This window comes from Bactrocera dorsalis, chromosome 2 (genome assembly GCF_023373825.1).
Source record: "Bactrocera dorsalis isolate Fly_Bdor chromosome 2, ASM2337382v1, whole genome shotgun sequence".
Lineage (NCBI taxonomy): Eukaryota > Metazoa > Arthropoda > Insecta > Diptera > Tephritidae > Bactrocera > Bactrocera dorsalis.
The window spans coordinates 61958333-61981755 of NC_064304.1; the positions used below are offsets into that span (position 1 = coordinate 61958333).

Below are 23423 nucleotides of genomic sequence, written 5' to 3' on the forward strand. Positions count from 1 at the left end.
AAGAGGTGTAAGGTTGGAGTCACCATGTAAGGTTGTAGTCAGTTGAAAACTTTAAACGCGTTTTCTGGAGAATCGATTTTTTTGACTTATGCCGGTCTTGCAGCAAATGAGCGATATGTTTTATATCTGCGAATGCACGGATGGAATAAGAACACGTGTGGTTCTCGTGGATTGCCATATACAAATCAAAATCTTTATTTCTGAAATACTAATATTTATACATTTTGGTGTTATTATCTTAAAGCTAAAGCTGAAGTGTAAGCATCAGCTTAATTGAATCCAGAACAAAGAGTCAATTACAATATTTGCTGTTACAGCATATTCCAGCAGAACGTTAAACGTTCTGTTTTCTTTACAATTGTTATTGTTATGCCTTCTTATATATTGCTTTGATAATAATGGATTATTGGATTCAGAACGGAAAAAGTATATCGAATTCCTAAATATTCAAAACGTTAATTAAGATTTTTAATTAAGGGGGTATTCTACTCTAGAATTTTGAAAAATTCGATTTTTTTCATATATTTAAAGTTTAGATCCTTAAGAACATATCCTCCAAAGGATTTTTAAAAAGTTAAAACTATAGCTACTTTAGTGACGCAGTACCTAGCCCGGTAGGTAGGTAGCAGAGAGCTGCAACGATCACAATTTTTTCAATCATACCCGATCATTGACTCAGATTTTTTGTGACGGAAAACTTTGCTTCAACAAAAATGAATGATCGTAAGCGAGCGTGCTCAAAGCGAACATTCAGTTCCAATCACTGTTGCTTGTTTCGTCATGATTTTTCTCGATCGAAAGCCTTGTGTGAGCAGCAAAGAATGTTCGAGAATGCTGCTTGCATTCCGATCGATCACAATCATACCGTTTGGTCATACCGGGTGGTTCCTGCCAGCAGCGCAGTTGCTGAGCGTTCTTTTTCTTTAGCTGGAAATATTATAACTGAAAAAAGAAATAGGCTCGGACCATGTTCAGTTGAAAGCTTATTTTTTTTAATTCATTTTATAAAAGTTTTAGCGATTAAGATTGAAACCAGAAAATAAACCTTTTTTTAATTTTAAGTTTTTGTGGATCTCAATTAAGAAGTGATTAAAATTAGAAATTTGTGTTTCCTACGCATTACCTTTGTTTATTAATTTTAAGCATTAATTGAATTTTAGTTTTAGGCGTTAAAAATGAAGAAATATATGCAGTAATGTTTTGGTTAATTTTATGCAACGCAACTTGTTTCCGTTAAAACACACAAATATGTACATACAAATTATGCACATACATACATACATATTCGCTGGGCAATTCTCGATCTGATTGGTTCAATCACAATCAATTCAAACGCACAGTTGATCGATGTCTGAGTTTTCGTGCATCGTTGGACTTTATCGTCTTTTTCTGTACAATCATTTCCAATCATCATACCAGAACCAACCAATCAGTTTCAATCAGTAAGCAGAGCAATCAAATCAACTGATCGAATTCCTTTGTTTTGAGCAGGAAACTCGATCGAACATTTAACATGATAAGGAGCATGCATCAGCTTCTTTGCAAAATATGGTCGGATGAAAGCATGCCCAACGATTGGAATTTAAGTGTGCTATGCCCAATCCATAAAAAAGGAGACCCCACAATCTGCGCCAACTACCGTGGGATAAGCCTCCTCAACATGGCGTACAAGGTTCTATCGAGCGTATTGTGTGAAAGATTAAAGCCCACCGTTAACAAACTGATTGGACCTTATCAGTGTGGCTTCAGACCTGGTAAATCAACAACCGACCAGATATTCACCATGCGCCAAGTCTTGGAAAAGACCCGTGAAAGGAGAATCGACACGCACCACCTATTCGCCGATTTCAAAGCTGCTTTCGAAAGCACGAAAAGGAGCTGCTTTTATGCCGCGATGTCTGAATTTGGTATCCCCGCAAAACTAATACGGCTGTGTAAACTGACGTTGAGCAACACGAAAAGCTGCGTCAGGATCGGGAACGACCTCTCCGAGCCGACCGATACCAAACGAGGTTTCAGACAAGGCGACTCCGTATCGTGCGACTTTTTCAATCTGCTGCTGGAGAAAATTATCCGAGCTGCAGAACTGAATCGAGCAGGTACAATCTTTTATAAGAGTGTACAGCTGCGGGCGCATGCTGATGATATTGATATCATCGGTCTCAACACCCGCGCCGTTAGTTCTGCTTTCTCCAGACTGCACAAGGAAGCAAAAGAAATGGGTCTGGCAGTGAACGAGGGCAAGACGAAATATTTCCTGTCATCAAACAAACAGTCGTCGCACTCGCGACTTGGCTCTCACGTCACTGTTGACAGTCATAACTTTGAAGTTGTAGATAATTTCGTCAATCTTGGAACCAGCGTAAATACCACCAACAATGTCAGCCTGGAAATCCAACGCAGGATTACTCTTACCAACAGGAGCTACTTCGGACTGAGTAGGCAATTGAAAAGTGAAGTCCTCTCTCGACGAACAAAAGCCAAACTCCATAAGTCGCTCATAATTCCCGTCCTGCTATATGGTGCAGAGGCTTGGACGATGACAACAACCGATGAGTCGACGTTGCGAGTTTTCGAGAAAAAAGTTGTGCGAAAGATTTATGGTCCTTTGCGCGTTGGCCACGGCGAATATCGCATTCGATGGAACGATGAGCTGTACGAGATATACGACGACATTGACATAGTTCAGCGAATTAAAAGACAGCTACGCTGGGTAGGTCATGTTGTCCGGATGGATGAAAACACTCCAGCTCAGAAAGTATTCGACGCAGTACCCGCCGCGGGAAGCAGAGGAAGACCTCCATTCCGGTGGAAGGACCAAGCCGAGAAGGACCTGGCCTCGCCAATTGGCGCCACGTAGCGAAGAGAAGAAACGACTGGCGCTTTTGTTGATTCGGCTTTAATCGCGTAAGCGGTGTCTACGCCAGTAAAGAAGATGAGTGATGTTATGCTAAAAAATGTCACACTTTTAAATGGAAATGTCAGATTGCACCTGGCAACACTTAGTGTTGCCTAGGCCAGAAATATATATAGCAGCCTACGTAGTAAATACATCGGGTAATAAATAATTGCGATACATGTTCAGGCGGCAAGTATGATTGAAATCCCATAAAAAAATATTTTTTTATTACTGAAACACCCAAAACTATTAATGAAAGAATTCATAAGTGAAAAGCGGCTGCTAAATATATGAGAAAGTCGAAGGCATTTGTACAGAAATGGATACAACGATATATAGTGACTAAAAATGTCGATGATTTACCAGAACGTGGTTCGATTGGAAAAGTGAACAAAAAAGATGAAAAAATAATAGTGAATCTGTTTTCGCAGAATCCTGCTTTAACACTGCGGCAAGGACAAGCAAAATTAATGGCAAAAGGTTTAGACATATCTTACGAAACTATCCGAACCCTTCTTCATACTCAAGATCTGAAATGGCGCAACACAATGAAGCGGAGTAAAACATGGAATAAAGGTGCATCTTTGAAAGCAGGATTTGGCACTTCGTACCTCTTTACTGACAACCTAAATGCCGATAAAATGATAAAAATCTACAAAAGGCTTTTCTGCTATCTGTAAAACGATGGTTCATCAGAAAAAATTAAGATTGGATTCTGTAGGAGGACAACGATCCTAAACACCGCAGCAAGCTCTGTACTCAGTGGAGAATTCAATCTGGCATCGTTACATTGGATTGGCTGTCGCAGTCTCCCGATGCAAATGTAATGTAATGTGTACAATGTATATATAAATATGCAAGTTTCAAAAAATATTTTTTTTTTACAATCACAGAAAAAATTCGGACTCTAAACCTTGAGCACTAGTTACCAATTCCACAACAAATTTTTAAAAGCTTTCGCATACAATGATACTTATCACAGCACAATTAGTGCACTTCAATAGAAGCACAAAATAAAATTAAAAATCATGCAATAAAATAAAACAATCAAAAATAAATCAAGCAAATATGAATATGGAATAATATACAGAAACTAGACAAGAAGATAAAACCTATAAAAGTGTAAGACATTAAGAGGAACCAAAATTTATGAAAAACACCTTACATGGAATCCATACCATTAACATAAAAAGATTCATCAAATTTGGCAATTAATCATCGAACATCTATACTAAAATAAATCATTAATTTAAATTTCCAGTTACTAATGTAGACATTATTATTAATCTCATCATTTTTAGTAGGACTAAGAGCTATTTTAATCACTCAACAAATAACACAAACTAACGGATACATAGAAATTTATAATAATAATCAAAGCACACCCATAGAATCCGACTTAATTTTACATAAAGTTGATATTTAGGAAACAAAAAGATATTTTCAGCGAAAGTCAAGAAAATTGTATAATAAATCAAATAGTTGCACTCATAAGTCCACTAAAAACAACCTATAATTAGACAAAAAGAGCACTAAAAAACATAGTAGGCAATGTATTTAAATATATACATACATATTTATATACTTGTAGATAAGAAGATACACTGCTAGTGAATAGGTTAGACGCACGTTTACTTGCATTACAATTGTTTAAATATTTATTATTTTAATGATGATTGAAAAAAGTTGATATGCAAAAACATAGATGAATAAATGATATCTTAAATACAATATTCAAATGATTATTCAGACCTAACAAAATTGGGTTTTCAAACATTTTCTAAAAGCTACTCAAAAAAATGTTCCATTTTCTTGGTCATTAGAATGGACACACATAAGCTTTTATGTTTTTTATTAGAAAATAATTTTTTTTAACCTAAATTTTTAGTTCGTATTACTATTTGATTAATAATTTCAGTAATGAGCACTTCCTCCTTTGTTAGTAATAACTTCATCTCGTATTGCTTTCCTCTTTCGTATACCTTCCGTGTTAGCCAGCCCCAAACATTTTCAATTATGTTAAGACAATATTTTGAGGCGAACGCCGTTCATCTTCTGATCGATAAATACCAATTCAAAATTAAACGTGATGGCACCCCACACCATGACTCCACCTTTTCGGCTGTGGTGGCGACTTATGTAAATACAGCCATAGTCAAATGTTATTACACATTACTAAATTTTTTTGCATTTCGGTAAGACTGCTTCGATTGCCGTTGTTGTTGTTTTCAATATGAAGCAAATTTGTTGTTGTTGGATGAAATAGAGTAGAAGAAACGAACAAAAATTCAAAGAGAATAACGGAATATTTCTTACAAAAACAATACATTTGTTTGATGCATATTGGCGTCAGAAGTTATTATACACATTTTATTCGTGTAAAGATCGTTAGTTTTTAGCTATCTTGTGAGTTAAGTAGGCGCATTTTACATGATTCTTGGAGAGGATTGCGCAAAAATTAATATTGTTAATTTAATCCACGAAAATGGTCAAAAGGAAGCATTTAAATATTGAAACACGATCCGAGATTGTGACCAAATTTAAAATGAGAACTTCGGCTTCGGATCTTCTGAAAATTTATGGAATTTCGCGGAAAACTGTGTACATTTTAGTAAAAAAGAAGGACACTTGTGGGAATTTAGAAGATAAAAAAAAAGTGGACGAAAACTCGTTATAGGTCAAAGGGAAAAAACAAGATTAATGAGAGTCCTTATGGTAAATCCAACAATAAGCCCTATTCGTCTTGCAGAAAATTCGGAGGAACTAATTGAGAAGAAAGTTAGTGAAGCTACTTTACGTCGCAAGATGAAGAGCATGGGAATCAAGACCTATGTAGTTCGCAAAGTGATCGACATAACTCCAAACAACGAAGCCAAACGCCTTGCCTTTGCTCGAGAGCATATTAATAAGTCCATAGAGTTCTGGCACAACATTCTGTGGACTGACGAGTCCTCTTTTCAGTTCCAGGGGTCTTTTGGAAGAAAGTATATGCATCTACCGTCAACTCTGAAAAGCAAAGCACGGCAGTCTCTAAACAGATTCGGTGGAGGATCTGTAATGTTTTGGGGATGCATATCATTCTATGGATTGGGAAAGCTCGTACCGATTGAAGGAACTTTGAATCAATGTGGGTTTATCGATGTGTTGAATGATCATACATTTCCTTCAGCAAATAGCCTGTTTCCAAATACCGACTGGATTCTGCAACAGGATAATGCTCCTTGCCATAAAGGATGGTTGGTAACGAAGTTTTTAAATGAGGTAGATCAAGCTGTTCTTGCATGGCCCCCTCAAAGCCCGGACCTTAACATCATTGAAAATGTTTGGGGTTTCATGAAACAACAAAGAAAAATTGATAAAAGCCGAAAACTAAATGACACTCTTGAAGAAATTAAAAGTATTTGGGCTAAACTACCTCTTTCTTTTATCCACACCTTGATTGAGTCTATCCCGGTCAGGTTGCAAGCAGTAATTGATGCCAAAGGTGGAGTAACAAAATATTGACTCATTAAAATTAAAAAAAAAATTAAAAATTTATAGTTCTTATTATAAACCATATAATATGACATTGTGTAGTTATCTTTGACACGAATAAAATGTGTGTAATAACTTCTGATGCCAGTATGCATCAAACAAATGTATTGTTTTTGTAAGAAATATTCCGTTATTTTCTTTGAATTTTTGTTCGTTTCTTCTACACACTCTATTTCATCCAACAACAACAAATTTGCTTCGTATTGAAAACAACAACAACGGCAATCGAAGCAGGCTTACCGAAACGCAAAAAATTTTAGTAATGTGTGATAACATTTGACTATGGCTGTATAACTCAGCTTTCCGCAAATCGTGATAATAGTGTTAAAAGCTATTAGGACCATCTTAATTAAAACGTTTTTCATCAGTAATGACAACTGAACGCCAATCATTAAGTCGAGTGCCCAATTGAACAGTACATGACATGTATGCTTTCGCGAATCGAAGCCGTTTTTCTTTGAGATTTTTCCTTGATTTTTAAATGCTTTAAGTATTTTACATTTCTGATTGTACGCTGAACAGTTGAAAGGCTTGTTTTTACTCCGGCTAATTCCTTAATCTTAGCTGCAGACTTAGTCGTATTTGAAGCAATTCTAACAATTTTGCGTACTGATAAGGCTTTCTTTTTTCCTTTAAAGTTTATTTCCATATGCCTCTGGATCCTTTAAATATCTATCAACAGCTTTGGAGCTGCATTTTATCTGTTTGGCGATGCTTCGATTGGATAGTCCTTGGGAGTGAAAAAGTCGACTTTTTCACATTCCAATAAGCTTAAAATAACGGGTGATTTTTTTGAGGTTAGGATTTTCATGCATTAGTATTTGACAGATCACGTGGGATTTCAGACATGGTGTCAAAGAGAAAGATGCTCAGTATGCTTTGACATTTCATCATGAATAGACTTACTAACGAGCAACGCTTGCAAATCATTGAATTTTATTACCAAAATCAGTGTTCGGTTCGAAATGTGTTTATCGACAAATTTTGTTCAGCGATTAGGCTCATTTCTGGTTGAATGGCTACGTAAATAAGCAAAATTGCCGCATTTGGGGTGAAGAGCAACCAGAAGCCGTTCAAGAACTGCCCATGCATCCCGAAAAATGCACTGTTTGGTGTGGTTTGTACGCTGGTGGAATCATTGGACCGTATTTTTTCAAAGATGCTGTTGGACGCAACGTTACGGTGAATGGCGATCGCTATCGTTCGATGCTAACAAACTTTTTGTTGCCAAAAATGGAAGAACTGAACTTGGTTGACATGTGGTTTCAACAAGATGGCGCTACATGCCACACAGCTCGCGATTCTATGGCCATTTTGAGGGAAAACTTCGGACAACAATTCATCTCAAGAAATGGACCCGTAAGTTGGCCACCAAGATCATGCGATTTAACGCCTTTAGACTATTTTTTGTGGGGCTACGTCAAGTCTAAAGTCTACAGAAATAAGCCAGCAACTATTCCAGCTTTGGAAGACAACATTTCCGAAGAAATTCGGGCTATTCCGGCCGAAATGCTCGAAAAAGTTGCCCAAAATTGGACTTTCCGAATGGACCACCTAAGACGCAGCCGCGGTCAACATTTAAATGAAATTATCTTCAAAAAGTAAATGTCATGAACCAATCTAACGTTTCAAATAAAGAACCGATGAGATTTTGCAAATTTTATGCGTTTTTTTTTTTAAAAAAGTTATCAAGCTCTTAAAAAATCACCCTTTAGTAGCTTTTCCCATTCTTACTTCTACTTTAGCTCGAAAACAATTTATTTGCCCATTTTTAGAAGAATGTTCATTATCAGATAGGAGGATTGTATAAAACTATAAAAGATGCTTTGTTACAAAATACATCATAAGAAAAAAAATTACTAACATTAAATTTATTTAAAAATCATATTGAGCACATTCAAACATATTATAAAATATATAACTACAGCACAAAATGGCATAAATGATGCTAATATCCTTACAAAAAATGAAATATATTATTATAATATAAACATTAGAAATATTATATATTTAAGAACTGCAATATTTGAAAAAGAAAGAGAATTAATATTTATAATCAAAGTGTCTAAAATATTTTTTTAATATACGAGTAATAATTATAATACCTATTCTTTATTTAAATAAAGAAATAAATGCTGAAATTTCAAATGTATTCAAAAATTAATTACAAATGATTACAGTTAACTCAGAAATTAAAATTAATGATGAAATTATAATTGTTAAAAATACAAAAAATGATTTAGTGCAAAAAAATGTGCCTCGAAAACAGCAAAAACTGTTCATTAGAATTAGCAAAACAAAAATTTTCAAATAATTACGAAATGTTTAATAGACGGAATTATATTACCACAATCCAACAGCATTTCTTTTAATGCCACTCTAATTTTAAAAGAATTAAAATTAACGTCGATACATAATTAATAGTTTCACATTGTCTCATAAAGTTATAAGTTGTAACGATCCGAAAACATAGCGTTCAGAGTTGTATTTGCGTAAACTTATTTTAGTATGCAGCAAACCAACAACAAATTTTTTAAACTAGTATAAAAATTTACGATTTTATGATTTTACGATGCTTACACGTTCTGCGTAACCCAAATATATATAAAATAAATAGATACCTTGTTATGAGTAAAACACGATCTTTTATTTTTATTCAGATTCATTAGGATAACTCGCATATTGGCCGATATGCTTCTTGATTTGCGTTCTGGAAATTGAACGAATCAAGTAGTATTAAAAACTGTGCTATATGGGAAATAAGCGTATTTGTTGTCCGATTTCATCCATACTCTGGCTCTGGCGTATTTAATTATTGATTTATCGCGCCTTTAGTAGTTTTTACCAGTACTGTTACATAGGGAGTGAGCTGGATTATCTTTCGATTTCATCCATTTCATTTCTACAATGTCGGTAGAAGTTTTTATAAGATTTATACTCAGCAAATTAGGTTTTTGTAGCTTAAGTAGTTTAGGAGAAATGTAATAAACGTTATTACTTTACGTTTCATAAGAAAAAATCAAAGTAATAACCAATTATCTAAGAATATTTCTACTTTTTGCTTTGCTCTATTTAAAAAAGTATTTACATAAGTCATATAACTATCAATGCACTGAAATATAATACTTGTATTTTTGTTTATTATATATTTGCTTATTTGTACTTATTATCGAATGCTTCATTTTAAGAATAAAATAATTGTAAAATTAGTCTTAAGGCCAATGTCAAGGAAAAAATAAATATCTTTAAAGAAAAATAATTATATTCTTTGGACAATAAATGTATATATATATATTTCGCGTGCTGACCAAAATTCGAATTCGGAATTGTGGTTTGATCGATCGCTTGCACCGCCGTTGTCAATTTCACACTAAATTCGCATGCCACATGTATCGCAACATAATCTACATATGTCGGCAGAATAGTTTGAATTTTTAGTGTACTATAATTGAAGATCAATAACTTTTTAAATTATTTTGTCAAATTTTCATATCTAATTGACCCCCTGTATAGTATACAGGATACATAAGCATAGGCATATTGCACTCGCAATGCGAAAAGAGCTTGAAACGCAATTGGTATTGTGCAAATTTACTTTACGGTAGCACGGAAAGCGTTTTTAAAAAATAAACTATCTTCCTATAGACTACAATCGAAAGTGTTCTTTATTACATGATACACTTATTTATAGGTTACAATATTGTTTATTTGATACTATCTGCGCAGTTCAGACCTTATTGGAATGAACTCGAATTTCTTAACTCCACTAATGTTTTTATTAATTCAATTAAAGCTTTAAGAATTTGTTACTACAGTTTTGTTTATACTCGTATTACCAATCCCCACTTTCTTTAAGAGATCGCCCCGATTCTGTCATTACATGTGTCAAGTTATCAATTTCAATTTCTTTATATTCTCCTTCCAATTTACAATTAATTTAAACGTTTTAAAAACTACGTATACTGCTATAATTACAACTGTGATAACTATAAAAATCCAATTTGTAGGGTGTGCATTTTTTTAATTTTTTACTGAATGTCCCAAATTTTTGAATCGGTATTTTCTTAAGGAACGAGTATGTTATCAATATTTGTTTTAATTTTTAAATGTGAAGGAATACATAGTATGGTTTCCTGAAACTAATATCTCATATTCTTTAATTTCATCTATTTCTTTCTGAAATATTTTTATACTCTCGCAACAAAGTTGCTAAGGAGAGTATTATAGTTTTGTTCACATAACGGTTGTTTGTAAATCCTAAAACTAAAAGAGTCAGATATAGGGTCATATATACCAAAGTGATCAGGGTGACGAGTAGAGTTGAAATCCGGATGTCTGTCTGTCCGTCCGTCCGACCGTCCGTCCATGCAAGCTGTAACTTGAGTAAAAATTGAGATATCATGATGATATCTTGGTACACGTATTTCTTGGCTGCCACGTCCACAAAATGGTGAAAACCGAAAACCTATAAAGTGTCATAACTAAGCCATAAATAAAGATATTAAAATGAAATTTGGCACAAAGGATCGCATTAGGGAGGGGCATATTTGGACGTAATTTGTTTGGAAAAGATCTCTGTTGAACAACAACTTTTTTATTTTTAACATACCATCTATTTGAGCAATTGCTCTTATTTCATAAAAGTTACAATGCATAATAGTTTTTGGGTATTTTATATAAATAACATTTAAAACTTTATTTTTTTTTTAATTTTAAATGTGGAAATATACATTGTGTCAGTCAATGTCAGTATTTCATTCGCATTTTTTTTTTTGTTATATTTTCTATTTCGTCCAAATGCAAAATTGCCGGATTTAAACTTCCTGTTTTCCGCATTGTTATTGTGTTAACTAAGTTTTGCAATTCCACCATTAAAAATGTATTTCTTCGTTGTATTATCAGTTCAACATCTGCCTTCTCGTGTATACTTTCTACCGTCTCTGTCAATTGAGAAATGATTTCATAAAGTTTTGAGTTTTGTCGTCAATTGTTTTTTATTGTTTTCAATTAGTTCGGTCAATTTATTTTTTAAACTAGATCGTACTGGTCTGGTGTACCTGCTAACCATTTCCATAATGTTCCTAACTCGTTTATTCCTCTTTTGTGTCTAGTATCTGTTTTTTGTAATTGTCCTAACAAAGTCTCTATAAGTTCTTTTTCTGGTTGCCCTTCTAAATAGTTAACTCCTTCTAAGTTGTTGTACCTCATTTTAAAATAATAATAATTTTTACCTGATATTATTATCTCTTCAAAATATGTTGAATTAGTTATATCAAACACTCCCCCATAGTCATTGTACTCGTATAAACCTAAATTTCCGTCCGGTATTAATGCGTTATTTTTCTCTCGTAAAGTCCACAATATCTGCCTTTGCTATTGTTAGCATTATTAAAATTATTATGGTCATAATTTTCTGAAAAAGTAAATAAATATTCGTTTAGGACTTTATATTATTCTTGTGCACTATTCCATTTCTCTGATTAATTCTAACCTTATTTCCTAAATGATTTTTTATAATCTGTTCTGGGATTCCGCTTATTTATTTGTTCAGGAATCTTTTTATATACATATTACCTTCCCACATAACTAAGTTTTTAGTTTCTGTTCTTATTATGCCTCTCCAACATTTTACTTTGTGCTGACAAAGGCCTCGACGGTATTGTATCATGCACTACCTTGTTATAAAGGATCTCAAACGGTTTTTTATCAGCTACGGAATGTATAGTTTCTATATTGGTGAACAGCACTATAAATTGATTCAGAAAAGCTGATCAAGCCATATTCCCGCTTCACACATCGAGCAATTTCTATTAACACTAGAAAGACGGGAGCTTAGTTATACCTATATTGCCTGAAGTCAAAATGACTGCCTTTCGGCAACTTAGATATAACATATATATAATATATATGTATATATATATTGGAAGTGAAAGAGAGGGCAAACATAATGATTAATTAATTCATTTATATGTTATAAAAAAATCAAAAAAATATTACAAGCTATGTATGTCATTATTTAAATCAGTATTTTTTTAATTGAAATTCGAAAGCAGTCAAAATGACTTGCTTAGGCAATCTAGTGTTAATGTTGAGTGTGCTCTCTCAACCTGACCGTTTGTGGTATTGTGATTTGGGTTACAAAAGTAAATTTCAACTTGAAGTCTTTGCATCAAATTCTTAAACTGCACTGTTTTAAATTCTGGTTCATTCTTTTAATATTTGGAATACTTTGCAATATTTCTAACACTTTATCTGTTTAACAACTAAAAACTTCGAATATGCGTCAATACAAATAATAAATTTTAAAGACTGTGCATAAAATATATCCATGTGAACTTGTATCCCCTCATCCTGAGGTATAGGAACTTCCCCAACTGGTAATTTCTGCGGATGCCTATGATATTTACTTTTATTACAAAGCGAACATCCAAACCCATTGGCTAATGCCTTGGTAAATTCTTCAAACGCGTTTAAAAAGAAACGATCTACAAGCCTACTAGAGCGCAACGTTCTACTATAAAAGCTCAACAAAAATTTATGCTTCTTTAGTTTTTAAATAGATTTAAAATTTAAATACTTATTGTTATGCTTTACCAAGCAGATTCAATATATTAAGAACTATTGAACAACACAAAATCTGATTCAATGGTTTTTTGTTTCCGGAATTTGTACATTATCTGAGCTTTCCGCCGAATGTTGAGTCTCATTTTGCGATGAATCATCAGAAACTTGATTCAAATCTTCTTCTTTGCTAGCGTTTACACCGCTTACGCGATTATAGCCGAGTTAACAACAGCGCGCAAAGGGGCGCCAATTGGCGCGCCAGTCGTTTCTTCTTTTCGCTACGTGGCGCCAATTGGATATTCCAAATGAATCCAGGTTCTTCTCCACTTGGTCCTTCCGTCGAATACTTTCAGAGCTGGAGTGTTTTCGTCCATCCGGACAACATGACCTAGCGTAGCCGTTGTCTTTTAATTAGCTAAACTATTTGAATGTCGTCGTATATCTCGTACAACTCATCGCTACATGGAATGCGATATTCGCCGTGGCCAACGCGCACAGGACCATGAATCTTTCGCAGAAACTTTCTCTCGAAAACTCGCAACGTCGACGCATCAGTTGTTGTCATCGTCCAAGCATCTGCACCATATAAGAGCACGCGAATTATGAGCGACTTATAGAGTTTGGCTTTTGTTCGTCGAGAGACGACTTTACTTTTCAATTACCTACTCAGTCCGAAGTAGCACCTGTTGGCAAGAGTTATCCTGCGTTGGATTTCCGGGCTGACATTGTTGGTGGTGTTTAACCAAGACGAAATTATCTACAACTTCAAAGTTATGACTGTCAACAGTGACGTGAGAGCCAAGTCGCGAGTGCGACGACTGTTTATTTGATGACAAGAGATATTTCGTCTTGCCCTCGTTCACTGCCCGACCCATTTACTTTGCTTCCTTGTCCAGTCTGGAGAAAACAAAACTAACGGCGCGGATGTTGAGGCCAATGATAAATTGAAGAAATCGCACGATAGAGAGTCGCCTTGTCTGAAATCTCGTTTGGTATCGAGCGGCTCGGAGAGGTCCTTTCCGATCCTGATGGAGCTCTTGGTGTTGCTCAACGTCAGTTTACACAGCCGTATTAGTTTCGCGGGGATACCAAATTCAGACATCGCGGCATAAAGGCAGCTCCTTTTCGTGCTGTCGAAAGCAGCTTGGAAATCGACGAATTGTCGATTCTCCTTTCACGGGTCTTTTCCAAGATTTGGCGCATGGTGAATATCTGGTCGGGTGTTGATTTACAGGGTCGAAAGCCACATTGATAAGGCCCAATCTGTTTGTTGACGGTGGGCTGTAATCTTTCACACAATACGCGCGATAGAAACTTACACGTGATGTTGAGGAGGCATAACCCACGGTAGTTTGCGCTGATTGTGGGGTCTCCCTGTTAACGGATTGGGCATAGCGAACTTAAATTTCAATCGTTGAGCGTGCCTTCGTCCGACCATACTTTTCAAAGAAGCTGATGCATGCTTCTTATCAGTTCTTCGCCGCCGTGTTTGAATAGCTCGGCCGGCAATCCAACGGCCCCCGCCGCTTTGTTGTTTTTCAGGCGGATAATTGCTATTCGAACTCCTTCATGGTCGGGCAATAAAACGTCTGCTCCGTTGTCATCGATTGGGGAATAGGGTTCGAATTCCCCTGGCGTTGTACGTTCTCTGCTATTCAGCAAGCTCTTCATACTTACGAATTTTAGTCTCTTTCTTTTTCAGTCTGCAAATGAGTCTCGCTTCTCTCTTCAACTTACGGTATCTATCCCATCCCGCACGTATTGTGGTCGTTCGTAACGTTGCGGGGCATTCTGTTTTCTCTCCGCTGCGACACGGTACTCCTCGTAGCACCAGCTATTCTTTTGTATTTTCCGAAAACCAATGGTTCTCTTATACCGAGTTGCTGACGAGTGCTCTCAGAGAGCAGGCGTGCAAGCCGAGTAGAAAATCGTTCGGCTGTTTGTTGTGATTGCAGCTTCTCGACGTCGAACCTTCCTTGTGTTTCTTGACGTGCGGTTTTTGCTGCACAGAGGTGGGTAAAAATCTTGTATATCCGTGTAAATATTAGGACCTCTGAGCGTACGCACGTCTAGAACACTGGAAACGTGTGTTCCGTCTATCACAACATGATCGATCTGGTTGGTGGTTTTTCGATCCGGAGATAGCCAAGTAGCTTGATGTATTTTCTTGTGCTGGAATCTAGTACTTCGGATAACCATATTTCGGGCCCCGGCGATGTCGATCAGCCTCAACCCATTTGGGGATGTTTCGACGTGGAGGCTGAATTTACCGACGGTCGTGCCAAAGATACTTTCTTTGCCCTCCCTGCGTTAAAGTCTCCCAGCACGATTTTGATATTTTGGCGAAGGCAGCTCTCACAGGTGCGCTTCAACTGCTCATAGAAGGCATCGTCCTTCTCTTCCGTCGGGGCATGGGCGCAAATCAGCGATATGTTGAAGAACCTCGCTTTGATGCGGATTGTGGCTCGACGTTCATTCACCGGAGTGAATTATAGTACTCGGCGAAGGAGTCTCTCTTCCACCACGAATCCAACACCAAACTTGCGCTACTTTATATGGCCACTGTAGTAAATGCCACAAGGACCTACTTGTCTCTGTCCTTGTCCCGTCCATCGCATTTCTTGGACGGCGGTGATGTCAGCCTTTATTTTCACGAGGACATCAACCAGCTGGGCAGCGGCACCTTCCCAATTAAGGGACCGGACATTCCAGGTGCATGCCCTCAATTCGTAGTCCTTATTTCGTTTGCCATGGTCGTCATCAAAAGGGGGGTCACTCATCCGAGGCTTGTTGTTCCTTTTCATTGGGGGTGTTTTTTTACGTGGCGGGTCCCAAACCCGGCGCACAACCCTGAAGAGGGGATGTTTCGCCTTCTCACTTTAGCTCGCCTTCAAACGGATGTTCTTAGGCTACCCAGAGGATACTTGGTCAAAGACCGGAAGTCGTGAGCTGCTTGAGTCATATGTAAAAGAATCGTTTCTGGCCACTCCCAAGTGAATGACGATCAGAGAACTTTCCTCACTTGCGTTAACTTCTACACATGACTCCATCCTCCACGCGCACCGATTACGAATTTTAAAATACGTATTAACACCCCTATTCTGTGCACTTTACAAATTCAACATATTTGCAATTTGTCAAAATTTGACATTTATCAAGCATTTCGTATTCGGTGTCTGAAATAAAAAGCTCTTTTCTTTATAAGTTGTTAAGATGTCAAATGCTCTTGACAATGCTCGTTATGAATTAAGTATCTGTTCGTGCATCTTGTTGTGAAAATGGAAGATATTTTACTTTTGTTATTATTGTTAAACGAAGATGAAAATTGTAAGAATAAGAATCGCGCGCGGTATTTAAAATGTTTACGCGACGATAGCAATCCATTTTCTGTGAGCGAGCATACTTTTGGGCAAAATTTTCGATTAACTCGTGAAATTTGCCGTCGCCTGATTGATGAAATAGCCCCACACGATACAAAAACGTCCTACCTTTAACTGTAAGGGTTCTAGCAGCTTTGAACTTCTTTGGACTCATGCCAGAAATGTGTAGATAACAAGGCAAGTTGACGTGCCCATAGTCAGTCGTCCATTTCGAGAAGTGTGCGGGCTGTAGCAAAACTTATTGTGAAGGTGAAGGGAGGAGAAATAAAGTTTCCCAGTTCAACAGAGGAAGAAAATTTTATAAAAACGGGGCAAGTATTCATAATATACTAATTTAAGCAAATTTATTTGAAATATATTTCAGATTTTCTAGAAAATTTGGAATAAAAAACACCATAAGAGCAATTGACTGCACGCATATTGCTTGCTATCAATATAATTTGAATAGAAATCAGCTCTTGCTATTTACATTATTTTGTTCACCACACGTGTGGCGAAAAGCTTTGCGAATTGAAGCTTTTACTTTTATCAAGATTGTCACAGAATACCAAAGTATTTCTCGCTTGCTAAATATTTGCGTTAATTGTCAATATTTTATTAATTGACAAGTGCAGAGAATAGGGGTATAAGAGTTCAAAAGTATAAATGTACATATTATATATATGTAGTTTAAAGTAATATGTTCATACATTGTTTGTAAAGAAATATATATACATACCTATTATTGAAATAATAATAACTACCATTATTTTAAAATTTAAATTTGAACAATTGGCAATATACATTTAAACACTGTAAAGTAAATATCAGAGATATAATTCATGTCGTGAAATATTACCATGGTTTTGATTATAACAGAAAGGAATCTGTAGAATTACTGCTTTGTTAACATGACCAACCAGCGAATATTCTCGAGCAACCGAGGAATGAATATATTTATGCCACACAATTTCTTAATTTTTTATAAATACAAATTGTTTGCTTTTGTTTATTTTAGTGATTTAACTTCATTATAAGTTAAAAACTGTAATTGAAAAGGGCATTGAAAATGTAAATCCTTACATAATTCTTACAGTGATGTTTAAGCAAAAAGTGGTTTTCGTAAATATATAATAATTTTTGCTTATTTTGGGGATAAACAGTTAAGAAGTGATAAATGTATGTATACACTTATTGGATCATTCCTTTCATTTTTGGTCTTTTGGTTTATATTGGGTTGTCAAAAAAGTCTTGCGGTATTTTTATTGATTTTTTTCTTTTATTGAAATGAATTTTTGATGACTCATGCCCAGCTCTTGACCGATGCTACGGCTGCTACTATGCCGGTCTCTTTCGACCAATTCAGCGATTTTATCGCAATTTTCGACGACAGGCCTTCCGGAGCGTGGCGCATCTTCGATCACCTCTACACCAGAACGAAAACGTTGAAACCATCGTTGTGCGGTGGAAATGGAAACTGTATCGGGTCCATAAACTGCACAAATTTTATTGGTGGCTTGAGATGCATTTTTGCCTTTATCGTAGTAGTACTGTAAAATATGCCGTATTTTCTCTTTATTTTGCTCCATGTTTGCGACCCTATAACTCACGGACGACTTAAAAGAAACGACAATCAATCAAACACGTGTTAGCGCGTGAAATGAGCTTTCCAAAAAGATATAGCATGACCCGATGCGACGAATTAAACTAGAACTACGCGCGTTCAGCGCCAACTAGCGAAAATACCGCAAGGCTTTTTTGACAACCTAATATTTTTAAAGGTTTATATCGTCACCTAAAATGCAAAATAAGAATCATCAAAAAATTCAAAATTGAATTTCACAGATTTTAATATTCTGCGCTCAAAAATATCCAAATTGTATTGAAAATTCAAAAAAACTTATCATCAAGTGTTTGATATCGTTAAACAAATTAACGTATAATCACTCGTGTAAAAATAGCAATAGGGCAATGACCCTTTAGAAGTCCCAAAACTAGGGAGAGGCTAACCTTACTGAGGGCAAAGAAGTAACTAACGCAAGATGATACGGGTGCACCGATCTGCTCCCATTCTACCGATAGCAGTTCTAGGGTGCCTCTTCTTGCTAGTGATTAGCTTTTTCGCTACGGCCTGGTACTCATACTAGTCTTATCACAAAGACAGTCGATGCTATTGATAGTGAGGCTAACCTCAGTGCCTAAGCACTCTTTGACCAGTCCTGAAAACACAGTTAATGATTTCAATGGTAGTATCGCCGCTCTGTTATCTGAATGTACATATGCTCACTTATCTGAAGGAGGTTGCACTCCGGAGCAGTAAATCTACCGCTACCTTGGCCTGGAAGACACTGCAATAGCAGAGGAAGTCTAAAACTGGAGTTGATAGAGAGCTCCTGACAGTAGACCCTTTCAGCAACCTCCCTTCATACGAGAAGAAGCTCACTGCCCCAATCTTCCAACGGCTTCTTCACACAACTCCTTCGCCGGTATAAGGGTAGAGAAGGAGCGGGCAGAGTTCCGTTGAGTGACTCATTGATCGAAGTGATCCGGTATGAAGTCAAGGTGAGTGAGGATTTTCGAGTGCTTAGACCCGCAAAGTTTAACGTTAACCAAACAGAAATGGCAACATCTACAGGACTAAAAGCTTTGATTCCAGCAGACTGTCATTTCTTTTATGGTAATATGTATATCTTTTGAATCATCCTTTCTTTAATACATTTTAATAAATTTAGCTTGATCTTACGTTATTATATCCTGAACAGGGTGTAATAAGTTTGTCACGATGTTTGTAACACCCAGAAGGAAGCGTCGGAGACCCTATAAAGTATATATATAAATGATCCATATGTTTGAGTTGAGTCGATTTAGCCATGTCCGTCTGTCTTTGTACTCGTATATACGAACTAGTCCCTCAGTTTTTAAGACATCGTTTTGAAATTTTGCAAACATCATTTTCTCTTCAAGAAGTTGCTCATTTGTTGTAACTGTCGATATCGCATCACTATAACATATAGCTGCCATACAACATATTCGATCGGAATCAAGTTCTTGCATGGAAAACTTTTGCATTTGACAAAATATCTTCACTAAAATTACACAGGTTATTTTCTAAGATAATAATGTAATATGCGAAGAAATTGTTCAGATCGGTTAACTATAGCATATAACTGTCATACAAACTGAATGATTGGAATCAAATGCTTGCATGGGAAACTTCCTCATTTGGCGATATATCTTCACGAAATTTGGTATGAGTTATTGCTCATAGAAATAATGTAATATCGGACGAAATTGTTCATATCGGCTCACTATAGCATATAGCTGCCATACAAACTGGACGATCGAAATCAAGTGCTGGTATAGAAAACTTTTACATTTGACAAGATTTATTCATGAAATTTGGTATAGATTATTTTCTAAGGCAACAATGTAATATCCGAAGAAATTGTTCAGATCGGCTCAGTATAATATATAGCTGTCATACAAACCCAACGATCGGAATCAAGGGCTTGTATGGAAAATTTTCGCATTTGACATGATATCTTCACGAAATTTGACATGGATTACTGCTTAAAAATAATTGTTCATATCGGCTCACTATAGCATATAGCTTCCATACAAACTGAACACATAGTTACTAAAAGAAATGCACCTGTGAAGGGTATATTAGCTTCGGTGCTGCCGAAGTTAACGTTTTTTCTTGTTTTGTTTCAGAAATGAAAATTCATAATAACGTAACACACTTTATTTTTTTCATTATACTTTACTAATAAAAAAATTTATTACAACAATATTTGCATCTGATGTCACTCATATATATTCATGCATTTGCACAAATAAATGTATGTATGTGCGCTTGCAAAAATTCAAACCATAATTTTAGTACTTATCAATAAACTACATGCTCGCGATTTAAATAATATTAATATCACTGTAGAACATTTTTGGGATTATTGTCGGGAGGGTGAGAAATTCCAAGTCAGGGTGATGGTACTAGGTTAGTATAGTAAAACCCTCAAAGGGTTTGGCGTTCGTATGTGTCAGTTTTTTTATGACCTTATAAATTTTTTCCTTATCTTGATGTTTTTTCGTGAACCACTTGTCCGATTTTGAGAAAACAAATTTAGAAAAATTAAGAATTACAATTTCTATTTGTTTTTATTCAAAAAAGTGTCATTTATCGCCTTTTTTATAAATTTCCCCCAATAACTCCAGACTTCTGGCCATAAAATACTAAAAAAATAAAGTGAACATTTTTAAAATTTTTTATTTTTATTTTATTTATTTATTTTTATTTGGTTCCATAAATATTGCCTAAAAAATTTAAAAAAAAGGCGATAAATGACACTTTTTTGAATAAAAACAAATAGATATTGTAATTCATAATTTTTCTAAATTTGTTTCATCAAAATCGGACAAGTGGTTCGCGAAAAAACATCAAGATAAGGAAAAAATTTAAAAGGTCATAAAAAAACTGACTAATACGAACGCCAAACCCTTTGAGGGTTTTACTATACTGACCTAGTACCATCACCCTGACTTGGAATTTCTCACCCCCCAGATTAGCTGTTGTACTGTGTATTAGGGCAATTCAGAATCTGCTGCAAATGGTCTTGCATCGTTGCAGTTGCAAATTAGCGAGCATATTTTTGCTTTTAAACAAAGAGAAGAAATGCAACAAACCGGTTTGAATAAAATAAGGGTAAAACACGAAAAGTGGAGCCAAAAGGTAATCCGGAGTGTACTGGATTTCTTGCAGGAAGCTCCAGAAGTAAAAGTGAAATTTGTGGGCTTTTAAACAAAGAGAAGTAATGGAGCAAACCGGTTTGAATAAAATAAGGGTAAAACACGAAAAGCGGAGCGAAAAGGAAATCCAGAGTATACTGGATTTCTTGCAGGCAGCTCCAGAAGTAAAAGTGAAATTTGTGAGCCGCATAAAAATATTTCTTACCTTCAATGTCCATAATTTCTGCAGCAGCTTCATCAAATAAAGCGACAGTTAATTTTTCCCTAAAACTTTTTTCCAATTTGTGCGAAAATTTTGCAATTTGCAATTGCATAATTTTGCAAACTCAGACGCACAAGATTCTGAATTGCCCTATTGTGTTTATTATTTTATTTATTTGTTGAGTTAATATCTCCACCTTCACGTTTGATGGCAATACTAAGCCTAAAGGACATTAGGTTTGCTTACAACTATTTGTACTATCGATAGAACATTCATGTAGTTCTGTTGTGTTCTTATTTTAAGCTAATAAATATATTTGAATAAGTTCTTATCTGTTACTGATAATTACAATACATTATTATGTCATGATACATATTTTTGTGTTTACAGCTGATAAGTATTTGTTGATATATTTGGGTTCGTGAGTATGATAAGGAATGTTATCTTCATTAACTCTCCCCTCCGTTAAAATGAAATGTCCTCATTTCAAGGGCGCTGCGTTTGGAGTCGCTGTACTTCTATTTCATATACATGCTCGAAAGCTCGGCGTTTTTTGGCTTCTTTTGTAATCTGGTAACATTTACATGCCTTTACTGAGGCGTATATAAATAATCCTTATATTATTACTAAAATAGCATGGCTTAAAAATTATGAAGGGCGTTCCTCAACAGGAATTAAGTATTTCGTCACCTGAAATGCAAATTAACGTAACAACATTTTCAGAAATTTACAGTGGCATGATTGAAACCCGGAATAAAATGGAACATGAGTGAAACAAAATATTAATATTGGTTAAAACTGGTTTATATATGACCGCAGAACCAGAAAATGTTGAACATATTTAATATTATGTATACAATTTTAAGTAGTGAAGCGTAATCAATAAGACAGTCAATTTCGAATTTTTTGATGATACGTTATTTTGCATTTCAGGTGACGATTTGTACATTTCTTGTACTATATTAGAAAGTTTATAATTCGATCTAGATTCTAGTTTTTTGATTTCTTCGTTTTGATGAACATGTATTATATTTTTTATTTCTTGGTCATAGTTAAAATATGTCTTATTATCAAAAGTAGTAACATTAAACTGAATTAGTTTTGTGCCTGCAATATTTTGGCCGTTCCATATGTGGTTTCCGGCACTTATCACATTTCCGTCATCTAATATTAATAATGGCACATTGTTTTCTGGAACAATATTATAATATGCTTTGTCCTCATTTAGTAAAGGGATGGTAGAATTATCTGGAAATTCTTGTTTACAAACATTTATTCCTACATTTTTCTTACACTTAGATATGCTTATAAATTTATCTTCACATTTTCCTATTTTTCTTTCAATTTTTAATTTTCCATGTTTGTAGGCTAACGGAATTAAATTGTATAATTTGCATTTATTATTAATGATAGGGTATTTATATATTGTGATTATCGCATTCCTGTACATACAAACGAGGATATCCGAATATTCTACTCGTAATATATTTATGACTGGAACATCAAAAATTTCATTTGAAATCAATTCGTGAATATTGTTCAAGTTTAAAGTTCCAGAGTAAAAATTTCCATTTCTAGCAAAATTAATTGTATTTGTAAATGCATCTAACTCTTTGTAAACCTCTCTGATTACAAATTCTTCTACAACAGATTTCGGATCTAATTTTTCTAACAATTTTTCAAACTGAGAGTTAATCTTTCTTTGTTTGTTATTGTTTTCTATTAAGACATTGAAACCTGTTTTTATTTATATTAAATCGTTATGATCTAATGTCCCTGTAAGGAATTTTATAACGTCGTGCCCTGTAGTTTGTGGGTATTAATTGTGATTTTAAGGCCACTATTTTACTGACAAGAATAGCCTCTTCTTCGTTTGGATTTGCATTATACCTGTTCCTCATAATATTTTATTTTTTTTTACGGTGCACTATGGGCCAGCGGACCATTATTTTTGGCATAAAATCAGAGAAAAGTCCTAGATCGCTAAAACTTTGCTCAAATGGTTTTCATATACATACATATGTACATATTTCATAGACTTTTGTAAAAATGAGGCTAGTCGGAGTACTGCCACTCCTACCCCTCGTAGATATAAAATATTAAAAATTCTGTAATATGC

General features: G+C 35.3%; 1 protein-coding gene across 2 annotated transcripts in view; it reads left to right on the forward strand.

Moving 5' to 3' along the window:
- Positions 1-23423, forward strand: part of LOC125776668 (uncharacterized) — a 220275-nt gene that overhangs the window by 158879 nt on the left and 37973 nt on the right. Inside the window, exon 2 of one of the 2 annotated variants that reach the window (XM_049450173.1) lies at positions 8149-21662. The exons of the other annotated variant lie outside the window; for it this stretch is intronic. The gene's annotated coding sequence lies outside the window, so the exon portion shown is untranslated. Of the gene's footprint in view, positions 1-8148; positions 21663-23423 lie in introns of those variants that run through there. 2 annotated transcript variants of the gene reach the window in all.